A 19764-nucleotide genomic window follows, 5' to 3' on the forward strand; every position below is an offset into this window, starting at 1 on the left:
TTTTCTACACTAGCATGTCCTCACGGGCTGTAGGAAATGCTTCTGTTATGGAGTATTTTAAGTTGGACACAAATTTAAATGTGCAAGAGGCACCAACAGGAGCACTGTCTGTCTCGGGGTGTGGTAGCCTAACACACACAGCTTTCCCCCCATGTACAGCAGGTACCACTTTTTTTTAGCATTGCAAACAACTTTGTTCAGCAAAGGCTACAGGAGAACCACAGCTTGAAGATAGTTTCTTTTGAAAATTTAAGGACTTGGATGAACTCTTAAATTCCCCATAATAAGTCTCCTTAATATTTTTAAAGGCTATTGTTTTGTAAGTGCCCTTTCTGTCTCTGGGTTTGGGGGATGGGGTCAGCTATAAGATGCCTCCTAACTTGGAAAAGTCAACCACAAAATCTGGGGACAATTTTTTCAGGCCCTAGTGAATCTCAACAAATAAATCTCAGTTGATGGTATTCCTTTATTTCTTTTCACAAAACAGCTAGGTTAAATAAGTTGCGTTATTCCCAAGCCATGTTACATCTAAAGCTATCGAAATATTTTCCTCTGGCTGAGTTCCTCTCTTGGGTCTGCATTTAAGAGCCAGACTGAAACAAGCAGTCCCCATACACTCCTGCCCCACACAGCCACCCTTTGCTTAGAGGGGGATCCTACACAGCTGTCTCCAGCCATACCCAACACATCATGCTCCTAGGTCCAGACTCCCTAGGACAGGACCCTGGAAAGAAGTAACTTATCCACCCTCTGTACTCCAACACAGGTCATATATCTCGTCAGGCCTACCCTGGTAGGCACAGCACTCCATTACCACATGTTGCTCATCTGTGCACTCCAAGAACAGAGTCACACCTCTTTCTTCCTTCAATGCTTCGTGTCTTCCTTTAGCTCCATACATGGACCTGTATTGTGTAGTAAAACTCACTGAATAGAATTCTGCCCATCCTCCTGTCCATGGTCTTTGCATCCATGGGCCAACGAACCAACCCTGAGTTCAAAAATCCTTTCTAAAATTATTTGTGAACTGAATAGTCACAATTGAAACTTTATATAGCATTTTTAACTACATCGAATATTTGAGAATCTAGAGATGATTAAGCTAAGAATGTGCAGAGTCCAAATACAAATACTAAACCGTCAGATATGAGGGATGTGAGTGGTCTGGAGTCCGCTGCAGACAGTAGTCTCTGAGTGAGTCTCCAAACAGTTCCAAGGAGCTAAGGAATACTTCTACTAGAATTGCTACTGAAATAATATAGACATGTGGACAATGAGTTGTTATGAAATTGTGACTTTAAGTTCAGGTAGTGAGAGATGATTGAAAAACATTTATTAATAATTGATAGATATGGATATTGACATCCTGTGGATTATTTTCCCCACTCTGTGGTTAAAGAAGGAAGGAGCCTTTTGGAAGGAGCTGACGCTGCGCTCTCTGTCAGCATGGTGAAGCGGAAGGAACCTCAGGACAGCAAGCTGCTCCACAGCCCTCAGACAGGCCCGGCTCCCCTTTCTATCCTTCTTACTTTCCAGGGGTTACCAAAGGAAACGGAGGCTCTCAGCCCACGATCACTTTTAAGAATGGCACCATGCATCATAGAGTTGAGGGCTTTAGAGGGTGGGAGAATTCAGAATCTCCCGACTCAGAAATGATCTTATCTAAACACTGGACCCTGGTGCTTTGGCTCCTGAATGGTCTGTCTTGTATGTTGTTTTCTAATTTCATATCCATTCCTGTGTAACTGTGGCCTCCCTTAACTGTCCTCCAATTACTAGGGGCCTCCTCCTTTCACATTATAATAAAATCCAGGGCAGCCTTATAGCCTACTTTGCCTTTTCCCAAACTGCTAAGACAGAGGGATGGCTGCCTCTCACTGGCAGTGGAACTCTGAACGCATTTGCAGTATTTCCAACAGCAGATGTTTTAGTCTCCAATCATAACACTCTCATAATCATGATTAGTCATGAAATTGTACATCCATTTGGTTACCTCTTGACTGAGATTATGGAATAGAGAGACTGAAAGTCTATATACTAACAAGAATCATGAACATGAACCATTCTTTACATAGCCTTTACGTATAGCTTACACAAATAATAACCACACAAGAATATTAGCAAAAACTTTTCAGTAGCATGCTTTTGTTATCCCATGCAAATTAATGTTATAGACAGTTATCTATATTAATTTGAGTTATTCTTCTAAATAGTTCTGGAATAGTTTATTATTTTGGAACATAGTATTTTAACTAATTTTCCATCGATGAATATTGAGTTTTGTTCTTTAATTGTATTCTGTTTTTCATTATTTAGAAGTATCACTATTGTAAACATTTATCATTCTCATGTATATATAGTTTTTTGTGGCATTTTATGTCCCTTTGTACACACATATAAACATACATTTTGTTCACTTTCTTTCTACAAACAAAAGTGTTGTCATTATATACTCCTAATGTACTATTGTACTCTGTGTTGTTGTTGTTGATAATGATGGCATAGAGATTAAACTCACAGCCTTGTTTATGGCAGGCATATACTCATTGACATGTATCTTTAGCTCACCTTTTGTATGCTGACATAGAGCTGAAAGGAAAATTATACGAATTTAAGGTTTAAAAATATAAAACTAAAAGAGTAAGCCCCAAAAGCCACAGACTCAGGGCTAAGCCCTGCCGCCAGGAATAGCAGGCCATAAAGATAAAGAAAAGGGATGCAGGATCCAGCCCAGGCTATCGGAACTGATTCATGGGCCACCTGGCAAGAAGACATCCCCCCAGTTTACTCAGGGCCATACTTTAACCAGATGTCCTCCAGACCCTGATAAGCCCCTGACTTCTAGCATGTACTCTTCTGCTTTGTTCTCACTGCTATGTTTGAATGAGCCAATTGTGTGTAACCACGCCAAAACCCTTAGCTTTTCCTATATAAACCCCTGACTTTTGAGTTTCAGGGTCGACACCTCTGTCTCCTGCGTGGGATACGTGTCAGCCCAGAGATCTCTGTAATAGGTCTCCGTAATAAACCTCGCCTTTGCTTATTACATCCAAAATGTGTCTGGGGTCCGCGATTTCCCAAGACTTGAGTAAGGGTCTCTCTGCATGGGATCTTTCAGAGCCACATTGCCCAGCAGAAAAGCTGCAAGGAGAGTGTAAAACCTTGGCATCCTGGCCCTTGCCATGTTGACTCTTTTGATAATGTAATTTATTTTTTACTCCTCTGCCTTAGTATTAAGTTGGTTTCATGTAAAGCAATGATACAAATTTATTTTATTTTGATAACCATTTAACTTTTTAATACATATACACACTTGGCTAATAAAACTGTGTAGGTTCTGAAACAGATACAAATCATTTAAAGTGCTTAACCATGGCTCTGATTATGTGTCCCCTACAATGTATCCATCTGAGGCCATATGAAGCCATACTAGACTTAGGTGGGTAGAAACTTGGATTTGTGTTCTGTCCCTTACTCCCTGCATGCTGAATGACATTTATAACTGCATCTTGCCTCAGTTTTTTCTCATTAAAATGAGCTTCAATAATCTTTAAGTTTCTTGTAACAGCATTAAAGGAATCCTGTATGATCCTGCTACTCTAATTAAAGTTTGCCCAAACAAGCCCCTTCACCTTTCTTGCAAGATAATTATACATGCAGGTTCCCAGGCTATCCCCACAAATTGTCAATCAGCTGGGCACAGAGTGCCAAGACCTCCAGGTGACTCATTCCCTTTGATATTTGAGCAGGGCATGCATAAAACTAGAAACAAAGCAGCACATAGGAAAGACAATCAAAAACCTAACCATGACAGTGGCTATGTTGATGAGATGCTCTTAGCAAGTCTCCAATATAATGAGCCTCAGTTGTCATGAGGTTTTTATTTGCTATACAGTGTCAGTTAAATGCAGCAGCAGCAGCAGCAGCAGCAGCAGCAGCAGCAGCAGCAGCAGCAACAGCAGCAGCAATGGGGCTTCTGTAAAATGCTCCACTCCTTTAACATGCACAAATTATGTTTCTGGGTAAGAGACTGTGCTGTGTGATGGGATAAGTGGAATTCGCACTTGGCAATTGATGTGGGAGATGGCGGTGCACAGACCTTGGGAACCAGAAAGGTTGGAGAGAGAATCCCTGCTCTGTTGCACATTTGTTGTCCGGCTCCAAGCAAATTGCTTACTATTCTTTAACACTACTCCCTGCCAGTGGCTTTTCTGAGGCTGTTAACTCTTTATCTGCATAGTGCCGTGAACACTACTTACTTTATTTCAAAGGTCAGGAGTGCAGCCCATCATCAGTATTTGTCAGTATTCTAAAGCTTTGCATGGTCATTTCTCTCACTACTCACAAAATCTTACAAATTAAATATATATTAGCTTCCTATTTTATTCAAGCCTTAATTCCAAGCAACATAGTGTCATAGCCGAACCGGTTTTTTTCCTCTTTATTTATGTATATTTAAACAGCTTCTCTCTCTCTCTCTCTCTCTCTCTCTCTCTCTCTCTCTCTCTCTCTCTCTCTCTCTTATTATTTCTACAATGATTTCCTGACTGACAGCTAAACATCACTTATTTTCTTTTGTCAATTTTTACTGAATATCTTCAAGTGACTTCCCCATCCTCTCATAGTCCCTACCCATTTATGCTTTTTAGGGGATCCATCCCAGGAGTTCTATGTGTTCTGATGGTTGAACTTACAAATTGCCAAATAAAACCAAACTGAAACCAATGCTTCATCTCCACCACCTTATCCTGAAAGGTGATTCACACGTGGGTACTAATGATAAACACTCATTGATCTAAAAACCACAAGCATGCAACTGGACTGTGTCTCAGAAGGCATAGTACTTCACCTGGTATGTTCAAAGTCTGGGGTTCGATTCCTAGCACCACTATCAGAAGTTAGTAGGAACCATTCTAAGTTACTTGAATCAATTCATTTCAGCTCAATTAGGAAGAGCCAATAGTCACAAGATACCTGCTTGTGATGGTTTGTATATGCTGGACCCAGGAAGCGACACTATTTGGAGGCATGGCCTTGTTGGCGTAGGGGTGGCCTTATTGAAGTAAGTGTGTTACTGTGAGCATGGCTTTCGGAGCCTACTCCTAGCTCTCTGGAAGCAGTCTTCCACTAGCAGCCTTCAAATGAAGACGTAGAACTCTTAGCTCTGCCTGTATCGTCCCTGCCTGGATGCTGCCATGCTCCTGCCTTGATGATAATGGACTGAACCTCTAAAACTGTAAGCCAGCCCCAGTTAAGCATTGTCCTTATAATGTTGCCTTGGTCATGGTGTCTCTTCCCAGCAATAAAACTCTAACTAAAATGCTGTTCAAGGTCATGTAGACGATGAAATAAGAACAAACTCAGATCATCTTACAACAGAGTGATGCATTTACCTTTTACTTATATTGTTTCCCTTTTGAACTTTAAACTCGTATCAAGAAAGCAGAAGGAAGCATTAGAGTCATCAATCCAAGTGAGCACTAGGGGCAGCGTGTATGCTTAATTTACCCTGGGGTAGCATCCTGAGAAACCCATGTTAAGATGTAAACATCATCATCCAACAATGCTGGCTGTACAGCTAACCTCCTGAGCACCCTAAATTAGGATAAAGCTGTGGAATATTCGTTCTTTGAGATGATGGGAGGTGAGGTGCAGCTCACTGGGACAGCCCAGCACCACAAGAACAAGTCCTATCTCAAGCCTCTACCCCAGAAAAGATCAAAATTTCAAACCTGAAGTGTGATTTTTCTTCCTGTGTATCACTGTCATACCACCATAATTTTATTTTAAAGTAAGTCAAATTGGGAGCCATCTGCATACAATCTGTGTGAACTCACACATATTCTGTCAGTTACTAACCTCACATTTTAGTCCAGGTCCCCTGCCTATTCGTTGGGTGCTGCAGGGAAGGCAGCTCAGGAGAAATAGCCATCAAGAATGCCAGGAAGGAGTCTGCTAATACACCCAAAGGGAGCAGTGCCCTGGATTTCTTGGGGGAGTTGCTTTGTCAGTCGTGACTGAAGCATTAGTCTTTTTTTTTCTTTCCCAGCCAGTCCATTCTGCCATCCTCGGTTTGATCCTGCATCTGAAATCTGTGACTCTGAATCCAAAGTGCAAAGAAAGCAGTGAATAATTTTGTTGTCCTTCGCATCTTTCCTATTCAGTAGCTCTGCTGCCTTTCTTTGAAGGCTGACCCTTGCCCTGCACATCTGTCCGCTGTGGCTGTCTAAGAGCCAGAAGACTCCAGAGAGCCCGCAGCATCGCTGTCCTCACAGTGTGCTAAGAATGCTAAGGCACCACTTCCGTTTCCTAATTATGCACTCGATTGTTTTTCCTCCTCTTTGTGAGAGTCAGCTCTCTTCCCATTTTCCAGATCATGTAGCTTGTAAATGTTTTCCATTTATCTTTCATTTGCGGCCCTAATTTGTTATCAAAGTGACAACTGGCAGCATTTTGAAGCTCAACATTCAGTTTAAAATATTAGACTCTGCCTTTCTTTACCACACAAAACACTTTGTGTGAGAGTCTGCATTCATTTAAAATTAGTAGAACACTGTTTTTAAGAATCAAAAGGTCATTTACTCAGTCTGATTTTGTGTTTACTATGTAATAAGCAGGGAAGGTATATTCCTCCATATTTTTAAAAATAAAGAGATGAATGAATCATGGAAACATGGCCCTAAGGAAATTCCTGCAACTAAGGTTCAGGGAACATCACAGAAGAGACAGTAAGATACTTAGACCCAGAAGACTAGGAAGCCTGCTGTGAGGCTACATCTAGAAATGGCTGCCTGAATAAATTCCAAACAATGACCATATCAATAGACATATTAATGCAGGAGCAGGAAATGCCCAGGCTTCCCACCGAACATACTACAGACAACTATTGATGGCCTAAAGAGGGAAAATTAGCCTCCCCTAAGGACAAGCTTCCATCACCAAGTGGTCAGGCCTGAAAGCATGTACACACAAATGACAAAACGGTCTCATGAAGTTGGGTTTTATACTTAGGCATACATATATATGTAAATATATGCATAAATATACATGCATAAAATGAAAAATAAAATATCAGTTTCAGAAGAGATTAATAGGCATACCTAGGATTGGAGGAAGAAAGAGGAAGAGGGAATGATACAATATACCTTATGTCACTCCATTGAAAATAGACTAATTTTCCTTATCCCGACAGCTATCATTTATAAACTGCTTCTTTGCTGGGGTATGGCTGTATCCACTTCTGTAATGGTTAGTTTTATTTCAATGTGACACAAGCTGGAGTCAACAAAGAGTAGAGAGCTACGTATTAAATAAATTAATTTATAAAATGCCTCTAAAAGATTAGGTTATAGGCAAGCATTTTCTTAATTAGTGGTTGATATGGGAAAGTCCAGCCCATTGTGAAATGATGGTTCTGGTTCTATAAAAAAAGAGGCCGAGCAAACTATAAAGAGCAAGCCAGTAAATAGCATCCCTCCATAGCCTCCACATCAGGCCTGGGTCCGGTTTCTTGCCCTGTTTAAGTTTCTTTGCCGACTTCCTTCAATACTGGACTGCGACATGGAAGTGTAAGCCAAGCAAACAGATGGACGGTTTCCTTCCAAGTGGCTTCGGTCCTGATGCTTACTCACAGCATTGACGACCCTCGTTAGAACAATTTCCCTTTTGTTCTGTGCTGGGATTGTCGTCTGGCTTGAGCTTAAATGTATATACTCTCTTGCTTGTATTGTCACAATCCCTGTGAGTTTACATTTGCCTGTAACCTCTTCTAGGGAAAACCCAAATCTGACTCCATTCCTTTTAATGGCCTTTGTATTTTTTTTTGTTGCTGTTTTTAAAGATTTATTTATTTATTTTATGTATGTGAGTACACTGTAGCTGTCCTCAGACACACCAGAAGAGGGCATCGGGTCCCATTACAGATGGTTGTGAGCCACCATGTGGTTGCTGGGAATTGAACTCAGGACCTCTGGAAGAGCAGTCAATGCTCTTAACCATTGAGCCATCTCTCCAGACCTTCATATTTGTTTTTTTAAAAGAGAGAAAGAACATGAATTTGGGTGGGTAGGGAGAGGAGTGAGATGCTAGGAGGAGTTCAGAGGTGGGAAATAATAGGATAAAAATATACTGTATGACACTCCCAAAGTATTTTGAAAAAATTAAAAAAATATTTTGGGGCTGGGGAGATAGTTTGGTTTATAAACTACTTGTCTTGAAATCATGAGGTCCTTACTTTGGAATACCTGCATACATGATAATAACAGTAATAAAGCTAGGCATGGCACAGTGCATTTCTACTTATAGCACTGGGGAGTAAAGAGAAATAGATCCTGGGGACTTGCTGATCAGTCAACCTAGTAAACATGGTGAACCCCAGATTCAGGAGAGACTCTGTCTCAAATGAGGTAGAGAAACAACTGAGGAAGATATCTGATGTCCATCTCTAGGCTCCCCAATCAACCTTACATCCTGTGAATCTGAACACGTATGTAGCAAGTGCCTGTGATCCTAGTGTTGGGTAGGCAGTTACAGAAGGATCTCTAGAGATAATTTGTTAATCAATCTAGCCTACTTGGTGAGTTACAAACCATTGAGAGAGCCTGGCTCATTAAACCAAATGTATGGCATCTAAAGACGTTAAAGATTACCTGCTGCTCCCGTATGCACACACAAATGTGTATACATACAACCTTCAACACCCTGATGGCTATTCTCAGTTATCAACCTGACTCTGTCTGCAATGAACTACAGTCCAAAATGGAGGGTACACCTGTGACCTAGATCTTGATGCCTTCAAATCAAGATTTATAACTCTGAGCTCCTTCTCAAGTGCTATGTTTGCTTGCATGCTGCCATACTTCCTGCCATGATGATAATGAACTAAGTCTCTGAAACTGTAAGCCCCAATTAAATGGTTTCTTTTATGAGTTGTTTGGTCATGGTCTCTCTTCAAAGCAATGGAAATCCTAAGCAAGGCACACATATGTATACAAGTTGATCTGCACACACTCATGTATGAGCATGCATGTTCGTGTGTGCGTGCACACACACACACACACACACAGAGAGAGAGAGAGAGAGAGAAACAGAGAGAGAGAAAGAGAGAGAGAAACAAACAAAAACCTTGATGCCTAGAATTGAATTTATATGGTTCTTTTAGCTTCTCTATAAGCACTCAAAATATTTCAAGCATATGTAGAGACTGAATAAGAAAGAAGTGATTTACATTATCTACTCTACAAAAAATTAATATTGAACTAAGGAAAGCATTGGAACAGTTGGTCTTGACTTTGGTGATGATAGACAGAAGTCTTCAGCAGAGAAGGGAACAGACTTGCTCAGTGGTAACTGATCCCACAGTTCTAGGGCTCAGCAGGAGGTTGGGCAAGAGTACCTTGATGGTGCTCTGTGAACAATGCTCTGTAGACTACTAGATGAGCACATGTATTCATTAGTCCAAGGTGGACTAATGAATCACTGGACTCTTCTGAATGCTTTCCTTAAGTTATTCCATTACAGTTAGGTTATTCCAGTAGGTCTCAAAGGCACTTTTGTGATCTAAAGGGATGTGATATCAAGCAGTTACCACAACGCCTCCCCTGCAGGCTCAGTAAGAATTAACAAGAAAAGAGTGAATTGGGCAGAGTGGGACCACTGATGAGAGCAGAAACAGTGATGAGGAGGGCAGCTCTGAGCACTGAAATAGTAGAGAAAGTGGCTCTTGGTGTGGAAGGTAGAGGCCAGGAGAGTCCAGCTCACTACACCCTTGCTTGATCTGTTTCTACTTGTCAAAGTAAGGAATCAGATTAAATCAACTTAGGATTTTTAACAATCAGACCAGTACTTGGTGCACAGTATGTGTATGGAGCCTCCATGGATTGGGGTATGTGCTGACTTTTTTTTTTTTACTTTTTAATGTGAACCAGTAATGATTCTATGAAGACTCTCCTAGACTCCTAAGAAGAAATGAAATATTTGAGGACTTCACCATTGTTAGCAAATAGGTAGAGAGACAAGCAGAGCTTTCAAACCACAGAACACCAAATGAAGATGGACTACAAAGTTCCATCCTGAAGTCATAGCAAGCAAGTTGGAAAGTTGATGGTCGAGTTCTTGAAAACTTAAGGTGTCTCTCAACAGACAATCAAGGTAGTGTTTGAAAAGACCAAATCCATGGGCAAGTGATGTCAAGCTAATTGTGAAGCCCCAGTGATGGCAAAAGATGCCTTGGCTAATGATTTTTAACTATGACATATATCTTTCTCTCTCTCTCTCTCTCTCTCTCTCTCTCTCTCTCTCTCTCTCTCTCTCTCTCTCTTCTCTCTGTCTGTCTCTGTCTCTGTCTCTCTGTCTGTCTCTGTCTGTCTGTCTCTCTCTCTTTCTCTCTCCCTCTCTCTCTCTCATGCAAACAAATTATATATGCCTGATTTTATTCTCCCTTAGATTCTGAGGAAAAAAAATATTTCCCTTAAGCCAGGAATGGTTATTAGCACAAAGTAGTCCCCTGTGAACAATTATGGAATCAGTAAACTAATGAATGGAGACAGTAGGACAGCTCATCTTTGACCTTGGTCTCACTGAAGTGCTTACAGGAAGAGAATATATCCAGAACACCATCCTGAACCAAGCCTACTAAAAAGAATCTTAGTTCTTGCAAGATGCCAGCCAATTCACAAAGGGATCCAAAAGTTAAATGACTTCTTGCCTTCTTGACTTGTTTCCTCTCTTTCCTAAGTTATAGAATATGGCAAAATTCAGGGATTAACTAATTTAGTATTATAGAGAAGAACAGACAGATTGAAGATTACCCAGATATACTTAAGTGCAAAGCCTGTTCTCTGTGATGGGTTAGAGAGTTCAAACATGGCACTTCTGACTGTTTTATGCCCCAGGTACACAGATTATTTAGGATCATTTCAGATAAGGATCATATCTAGTACTACCTGTCTTTTGAACATGGCTTGGTGATTCTATATCCAGCTCTTGTTATGGACCTCTGATCGAGAGTTGAGATCAGGCCTAACCTTCAGTGCATGTGCTTTTATGGAGCTCTAATAGCACTAAAAGAAATACAGTGCTGTTTCCATTAAGTAGAGAAGACATTGTGAGTCAGAAATCACTCAGTACTTTAGGGTCACTCTGTGTTAAATCAGAAAGGCCTAGAGTTGACCTCCAGACTTCTATCTCCTTACTCAATGTCATCTCCATGGGCTCTCAGATCTATTAATCCCCCAAACAGAATAAATCTTAAACAGGATGGGAGTGTACTTGCTGTGGAGACAAGCTATCTTTACTCTTAATCCTGACTCCAGCAACTGCTGCTTGTGTGACCTTGCAAAAATGATTCCGTATCTCGGAGGCTCAGTTTCCATTCCCATGTAATGAGAGAACTAATACCTACCACACAGAGTTTCTGTGCAAATTAAATTAATCTGTGAATTAATTAACTTATCCCCCCACCTTGTTCCAAAAAAGATTCAAGGTGGCTCACAAGGACATGATAGTATAATTTAGGAATAGGGGAGAAAAGAAACAAGAGCAAGACAGGCAGAAAGGGGAGTCAGTCCAGGGCAATGGCTAAGAATAGGTGACCTCCTGGCCTTTTCACCAAGATGGCACCGAAAGCGAAGAAGGAAGCTCCTGCCCCTCCCAAAGCCGTAGCCAAAGCGAAGGCTTTGAAAGCTAAGAAGGCAGTGCGAAAGGCGTCCACAGCCACAAAAAGAAGATCCGAACGTCACCCACTTTCCCGTGGCCCAAGACCCTGAGTCTCCGGAGGCAGCCAAAATCCTCAAAAGAGTGCACCCAGGAGAAACAAGCTTGACCACTATGCTATCATCAAATTCCCACTGACCACCGATTCGGCCATGAAGAAAATAGAGGACAACAGCACACTTGTGTTCGTTGTGGATGTTAAGGCCAACAAGCACCAGATCAAACAGGCCATGAAGAAGCTCTACGATATTGGAGTGGCCAAAGTCAATACCCTGATATGTCTTGACGGAGTGAAGAAGGCATATGTTCGCTTGGTTCCTGATTATGACGCTCTAGATGTTGCCAACAAGATTGGGATCATCTAAAGTGAGTCCAGATGGTTAATTCTAAAGATATACATTTTTTCCACCATAAAAAAAAAAAAGAATAGGTGACCTGTTTTTTCCCCCAAAGTTGTCCTGTAGCCAAATCCTAAAAAGCAACTTTAGCATCTACATCACTTGCCATACAACTTTATGACTAAAAGGGAAATCTTTGTCCATGTCTAGAACGGGTTTCAAGTTTCTACATATGAGATATAATGTATACTTTTCTAAGTCTCAGTTTCCAGGTACCACACTAGATGGTGGTGACCTGTGTAGGATAGACAAGCAGAATCCCCCATGAAAGAGAACATATCTAGAGAATGGACCATATTAAGGAATGTATTTTTATATAATAATAATATAATGTATAATAAATCTATAATAGTTATGTCATTATTTTTTCTATGTACTGGGAATACACAGTCAAATATCCCTACCTATATTCTCTTTTTTTTTTTTTTTTTATTAACTTGAGTATTTCTTATATACATTTCGAGTGTTATTCCCTTTCCCGGGTTCCGGGCAAACATCCCCCTCCCCCCTCCCCTTCCTTATGGGTGTTCCCCTCCCAACCCTCCCCCTATTGCCGCCCTCCCCCCATAGACTAGTTCACTGTGGGTTCAGTCTTAGCAGGACCCAGGGCTTCCCCTTCCACTGGTGCTCTTACTAGGATATTCATTGCTACCTATGGGGTCAGAGTCCAGGGTCAGTCCATGTATAGTCTTTAGGTAGTGGCTTAGTCCCTGGAAGCTCTGGTTGCTTGGCATTGTTGTACTTTTGGGGTCTCGAGCCCCTTCAAGCTCTTCCAGTTCTTTCTCTGATTCCTTCAATAGGGGACCTATTCTCAGTTCAGTGGTTTGCTGCTGGCATTCGCCTCTATATTTGCTGTATTCTGGCTGTGTCTCTCAGGAGCGATCTACATCCGGCTCCTGTCGGTCTGCACTTCTTTGCTTCATCCATCTTGTCTAATTGGGTGGCTGTATATGTATGGGCCACATGTGGGGCAGGCTCTGAATGGGTGTTCCTTCAGTCTCTGTTTTAATCTTTGCCTCTCCCTTCCCTGCCAAGGGTATTCTTTTTCCTCATTTAAAGAAGGAGTGAAGCATTCACATTTTGATCATCCGTCTTGAGTTTCGTTTGTTCTAGGGATCTAGGGTAATTCAAGCATTTGGGCTAATAGCCACTTATCAATGAGTGCATACCATGTATGTCTTTCTGTGATTGGGTTAGCTCACTCAGGATGATATTTTCCAGTTCCAACCATTTGCCTACGAATTTCATAAACTCGTTGTTTTTGATAGCTGAGTAATATTCCATTGTGTAGATGTACCACATTTTCTGTATCCATTCCTCTGTTGAAGGGCATCTGGGTTCTTTCCAGCTTCTGGCTATTATAAATAAGGCTGCGATGAACATAGTGGAGCACGTGTCTCTTTTATATGTTGAGGCATCTTTTGGGTATATGCCCAAGAGAGGTATAGCTGGATCATCAGGCAGTTCAATGTCCAATTTTCTGAGGAACCTCCAGACTGATTTCCAGAATGGTTTTACCAGTCTGCAATCCCACCAACAATGGAGGAGTGTTCCTCTTTCTCCACATCCTCGCCAGCATCTGCTGTCACCTGAGTTTTTGATCTTAGCCAATCGCACTGGTGAGAGGTGAAATCTCAGGGTTGTTTTGATTTACATTTCCCTTATGACTAAAGATGTTGAACATTTCTTTAGGTGTTTCTCAGCCATTCGGCATTCCTCAGCTGTGAATTCTTTGTTTAGCTCTGAACCCCATTTTTTAATAGGGTTATTTGTTTCCCTGCGGTCTAACTTCTTGAGTTCTTTGTATATTTTGGATATAAGGCCTCTATCTGTTGTAGGATTGGTAAAGATCTTTTCCCAATCTGTTGGTTGCCGTTTTGTCCTAACCACAGTGTCCTTTGCCTTACAGAAGCTTTGCAGTTTTATGAGATCCCATTTGTCGATTCTTGATCTTAGAGCATAAGCCATTGGTGTTTTGTTCAGGAAATTTTTTCCAGTGCCCATGTGTTCCAGATGCTTCCCTAGTTTTTCTTCTATTAGTTTGAGTGTGTCTGGTTTGATGTGGAGGTCCTTGATCCACTTGGACTTAAGCTTTGTACAGGGTGATAAGGATGGATCGATCTGCATTCTTCTACATGAAGCCCTCCAGTTGAACCAGCACCATTTGCTGAAAATACTATCTTTTTTCCATTGGATGGTTTTGGCTCCTTTGTCAAAAATCAAGTGACCATAGGTGTGTGGGTTCATTTCTGGGTCTTCAATTCTATTCCATTGGTCTATCTGTCTGTCTCTGTACCAATACCATGCAGTTTTTATCACTATTGCTCTGTAATACTGCTTGAGTTCAGGGATAGTGATTCCCCCTGAAGTCCTTTTATTGTTGAGGATAGCTTTAGCTATCCTGGGTTTTTTGTTATTCCAGATGAATTTGCAAATTGTTCTGTCTAACTCTTTGAAGAATTGGATTGGTATTTTGATGGGGATTGCATTGAATCTGTAGATTGCTTTTGGTAAAATGGCCATTTTTACCATATTAATCCTGCCAATCCATGAGCATGGGAGATCTTTCCATCTTCTGAGGTCTTCTTCAATTTCTTTCCTCAGTGTCTTGAAGTTCTTATTGTACAGATCTTTTACTTGCTTGGTTAAAGTCACACCGAGGTACTTTATATTATTTGGGTCTATTATGAAGGGTGTCGTTTCCCTAATTTCTTTCTCGGCTTGTTTCTCTTTTGTATAGAGGAAGGCAACTGATTTATTTGAGTTAATTTTATACCCAGCCACTTTGCTGAAGTTGTTTATCAGCTTTAGTAGTTCTCTGGTGGAACTTTTGGGATCACTTAAATATACTATCATGTCATCTGCAAATAGTGATATTTTGACCTCTTCTTTTCCGATCTGTATCCCTTTGATCTCCTTTTGTTGTCTGATTGCTCTGGCTAGAATTTCAAGAACTATATTGAATAAGTAGGGAGAGAGTGGGCAGCCTTGTCTAGTCCCTGATTTTAGTGGGATTGCTTCAAGTTTCTCTCCATTTAGTTTAATGTTAGCAACTGGTTTGCTGTATATGGCTTTTACTATGTTTAGGTATGGGCCTTGAATTCCTATTCTTTCCAGGACTTTTATCATGAAGGGGTGTTGAATTTTGTCAAATGCTTTCTCAGCATCTAATGAAATGATCATGTGGTTCTGTTCTTTCAGTTTGTTTATATAATGGATCACGTTGATGGTTTTCCGTATATTAAACCATCCCTGCATGCCTGGGATGAAGCCTACTTGATCATGGTGGATGATTGTTTTGATGTGTTCTTGAATTCGGTTTGCCAGAATTTTATTGAGTATTTTTGCGTCGATATTCATAAGGGAAATTGGTCTGAAGTTCTCTTTCTTTGTTGTGTCTTTGTGTGGTTTAGGTATAAGAGTAATTGTGGCTTCATAGAAGGAATTCGGTAGGGCTCCATCTGTTTCAATTTTGTGGAATAGTTTGGATAATATTGGTATGAGGTCTTCTATGAAGGTTTGATAGAATTCTGCACTAAACCCGTCTGGACCTGGGCTCTTTTTGGTTGGGAGACCTTTAATGACTGCTTCTATTTCCTTAGGAGTTATGGGGTTGTTTAACTGGTTTATCTGTTCCTGATTTAACTTCGATACCTGGTATCTGTCTAGGAAATTGTCCATTTCCTGAAGATTTTCAAATTTTGTTGAATATAGGTTTTTATAGTAAGATCTGATGATTTTTTGAATTTCCTCCGAATCTGTAGTTATGTCTCCCTTTTCATTTCTGATTTTGTTAATTTGGACACACTCTCTGTGTCCTCTCGTTAGTCTGGCTAAGGGTTTATCTATCTTGTTGATTTTCTCAAAGAACCAACTTTTGGTTCTGTTGATTCTTTCTATGGTCCTTTTTGTTTCTACTTGGTTAATTTCAGCTCTGAGTTTGATTATTTCCTGCCTTCTACTCCTCCTGGGTGTATTTGCTTCTTTTTGTTCTAGAGCTTTTAGGTGTGCTGTCAAGCTGCTGACATATGCTCTTTCCTGTTTCTTTCTGCAGGCACTCAGCGCTATGAGTTTTCCTCTTAGCACAGCTTTCATTGTGTCCCATAAGTTTGAGTATGTTGTATCTTCATTTTCATTAAATTCTAAAAAGTTTTTAATTTCTTTCTTTATTTCTTCCTTGACCAGGTTATCATTGAGTAGAGCATTGTTCAATTTCCACGTATATGTGGGCATTCTTCCCTTATTGTTATTGAATACCAGTTTTAGGCCGTGGTGGTCCGATAGCACGCATGGGATTATTTCTATCTTTCTGTACCTGTTGAGGCCCGTTTTTTGACCAATTATATGGTCAATTTTGGAGAAAGTACCATGAGGAGCTGAGAAGAAGGTATATCCTTTTGCTTTAGGATAGAATGTTCTATAAATATCCGTTAAGTCCATTTGGCTCATGACTTCTCTTAGTCTGTCTACATCACTGTTTAATTTCTGTTTCCATGATCTGTCCATTGATGAGAGTGGGGTGTTGAAATCTCCCACTATTATTGTGTGAGGTGCAATGTGTGTTTTGAGCTTTAGTAAGGTTTCTTTTACATAAGTAGGTGCCCTTGTATTTGGGGCATAGATATTTAGGATTGAGAGTTCATCTTGGTTGATTTTTCCTTTGATGAATATGAAGTGTCCTTCCTTATCTTTTTTGATGACTTTTAGTTGGAAATTGATTTTATTTGATATTAGAATGGCTACTCCAGCTTGCTTCTTCTGACCATTTGCTTGGAAAGTTGTTTTCCAGCCTTTCACTCTGAGGTAGTGTCTGTCTTTGTCTCTGAGGTGTGTTTCCTGTAGGCAGCAGAATGCAGGGTCCTCGTTGCGTATCCAATTTGTTAATCTATGTCTTTTTATTGGGGAGTTGAGGCCATTGATATTGAGAGATATTAAGGAATAGTGATTATTGCTCCCCGTTATATTCATATTTGATGTGAGGTTATGTTTGTGTGCTTTCATTCTCTTTGTTTTGTTGCCAAGACGATTAGTTTCTTGCTTCTTCTAGGGTATAGCTTGCCTCCTTATGTTGGGCTTTACCATTTATTATCCTTTGTAGTGCTGGATTTGTAGAAAGATATTGTGTAAATTTGGTTTTGTCATGGAATATCTTGGTTTCTCCATCAATGTTAATTGAGAGTTTTGCTGGATACAGTAATCTGGGCTGGCATTTGTGTTCTCTTAGGGTCTGTATAACATCAGTCCAGGATCTTCTGGCCTTCATAGTTTCTGGCGAGAAGTCTGGTGTGATTCTGATAGGTCTCCCTTTATATGTTACTTGACCTTTTTCCCTTACTGCTTTTAATATTCTTTCTTTATTTTGTGCGTTTGGTGTTTTGACAATTATGTGACGGGAGGTGTTTCTTTTCTGGTCCAATCTATTTGGAGTTCTGTAGGCTTCCTGTATGTCTATGGGTATCTCTTTCTTTAGGTTAGGGAAGTTTTCTTCTATGATTTTGTTGAAGATATTTACTGGTCCTTTGAGCTGGGAGTCTTCACTCTCTTCTATACCTATTATCCTTAGGTTTGATCTTCTCATTGAGTCCTGTATTTCCTGTATGTTTTGGACCAGTAGCTTTTTCCGCTTTACATTATCTTTGACAGTTGAGTCAATGATTTCTATGGAATCTTCTGCTCCTGAGATTCTCTCTTCCATCTCTTGTATTCTGTTGGTGAAGCTTGTATCTACAGCTCCTTGTCTCTTCTTTTGGTTTTCTATATCCAGGGTTGTTTCCATGTGTTCTTTCTTGATTGCTTCTATTTCCATTTTTAATTCCTTCAACTGTTTGATTGTGTTTTCCTGGAATTCTTTCAGGGATTTTTGCGATTCCTCTCTGTAGGCTTTTACTTGTTTATTAATGTTTTCCTGTGCTTCCCTAAGTGTGTTCAGGTCTTTCCTGAAGTCCTCCAGCATCATGATCAAATATGATTTTGAAACTAGATCTTGCTTTTCTGGTGTGTTTGGATATTCCATGTTTGTTTTGGTGGGAGAATTGGGCTCCGATGATGGCATCCTACCTATATTCTCAATGAGGAGAGTGATGTGAAGAAGATTATTCAGTGACATAGATATACTTTATATTGACAAGAGAAGGGTGAAAATGGTGGTCTAAAAAGAATGGACTAGAGAGACATCTATGAGAGAGTGATCTGTGGGTCAAGACTTGAAGGGAGACAAGGAGGGAGCAATGGAGGGGCAGAATAAGGTCACAGCCAAAGGTTAACAGGAGGAGTCTAGCAAAGTCCCCTGACTCAGTATTATGACATTTGTTTCCTGTAAAAATAGCAGAAATTAGACTTAGAGCAGGTTGGAATGATGTATAAGACTTAGGTGGTTCAAAAACTTCAGAGAAACAATGAGGAGGATAAAAAACTTGCAAGTTCTACAATGAGTCACATTCTCAAAGTTCTACAGATTGAAAGACAGTAAGACAGAAATCCCCCTGCCTTCTCTTGTGCTAAAAAAAAAGAAAGAAAGGTCTAAGCATAATGTCACTGGGCACACTGACTGGGACTCTGTGTGATTAGATCATCCTGAGTCATGTACCTAGCTCAGTGCTCTCTTCAGCAAAATCTTTCATTGCCCAGAGATAGAGAAAAGGGAGCTGATATGACTAAAACCATAGATCTTGAAAGTATTATTCAAAGTAAATGATTCTCCCTAAGATGAACAGTTCATCAAAAGCAGAAGCTACATCTTTCTATGACACCAGAAATAATTAACATACTTGTTAATTTGACAGATGGATATAAGCTTGGGTGGTTCAGTTGTACTGATTCTCAAAAGATGTTTTGTGGTTTCCCTTATCTACACAAAGATCATTCTTTTCGCTGCCATGCACACCTGATGATCTTGTGATCTTGTATCTAGAATGCTTTAGGCTTAGGATGCTGAGTGGTCTGCTATGATTTCCTCCCCTCCTTGTAGTCCTTAGAATATTCTATGGGATTTCAAGAAAAAGCTAAAGAACAGACCACAAAAACAGAATACAAATACATATTATACAGTAATTCATTCATTAAGTTTAATCATGGTCATCTTAAAGATAAACATCACCATAATTGAAAACATATAAAAGATAAGTGAACAAATTATACTGTGGAGAATGGTGTGAAATATTCTTGATAAAATAGTTGTTGATCCTTGAGTTGATGATAAATTTTTAGGAGTATTTTTACAATGTGCTTATTTTAAGCAGTGCTGGGCTATGACTTTAAGGATATCTTCATTGTTGTACACCTTAGCCAAGCTAAAGGAATAGGATGGCAAAATTCTGGGTAGGGAAGAAAATGGTACCTGAATTCACTCAGAACACTTTGAACTTTCTAAGTTTGTCTTTGAGATGCTTTCTTATCATGTCTTCTCCCCCTGGTTAAGAGGAATGCACTGCCTCCTTTTATATTCATAGGTCCTCTAATGGCTCCAGGTCTTATAAATGCCAGAGTATTGTAACCCCCTGTGATGGTTTGCATATGCTTGGCCCAGGGAGTGGAATGTGATGGTTTACATATGCTTGGTCCTGGGAGTGACACTATTAGAAGGTGTAGCCTTGTTGGAGGAACTGTGTCACTGTGTGGGTGGGCTTGGAAATTCTCCTCCTAGCTGCCAGGGGAT

The 19764-nt window shown here is 40.3% G+C and overlaps 1 pseudogene; it reads left to right on the forward strand.

Moving 5' to 3' along the window:
• Positions 1-11595: 11595 nt before the first annotated feature.
• On the forward strand, positions 11596-12084 carry Rpl23a-ps7 (ribosomal protein L23a, pseudogene 7; annotated as a pseudogene).
• Positions 12085-19764: the final 7680 nt, after the last annotated feature.

Source organism: Rattus norvegicus, chromosome 1, assembly GCF_021556685.1.
Source record: "Rattus norvegicus strain SHRSP/BbbUtx chromosome 1, alternate assembly SHRSP_T2T, whole genome shotgun sequence".
Classification (NCBI taxonomy): Eukaryota; Metazoa; Chordata; class Mammalia; order Rodentia; family Muridae; genus Rattus; species Rattus norvegicus.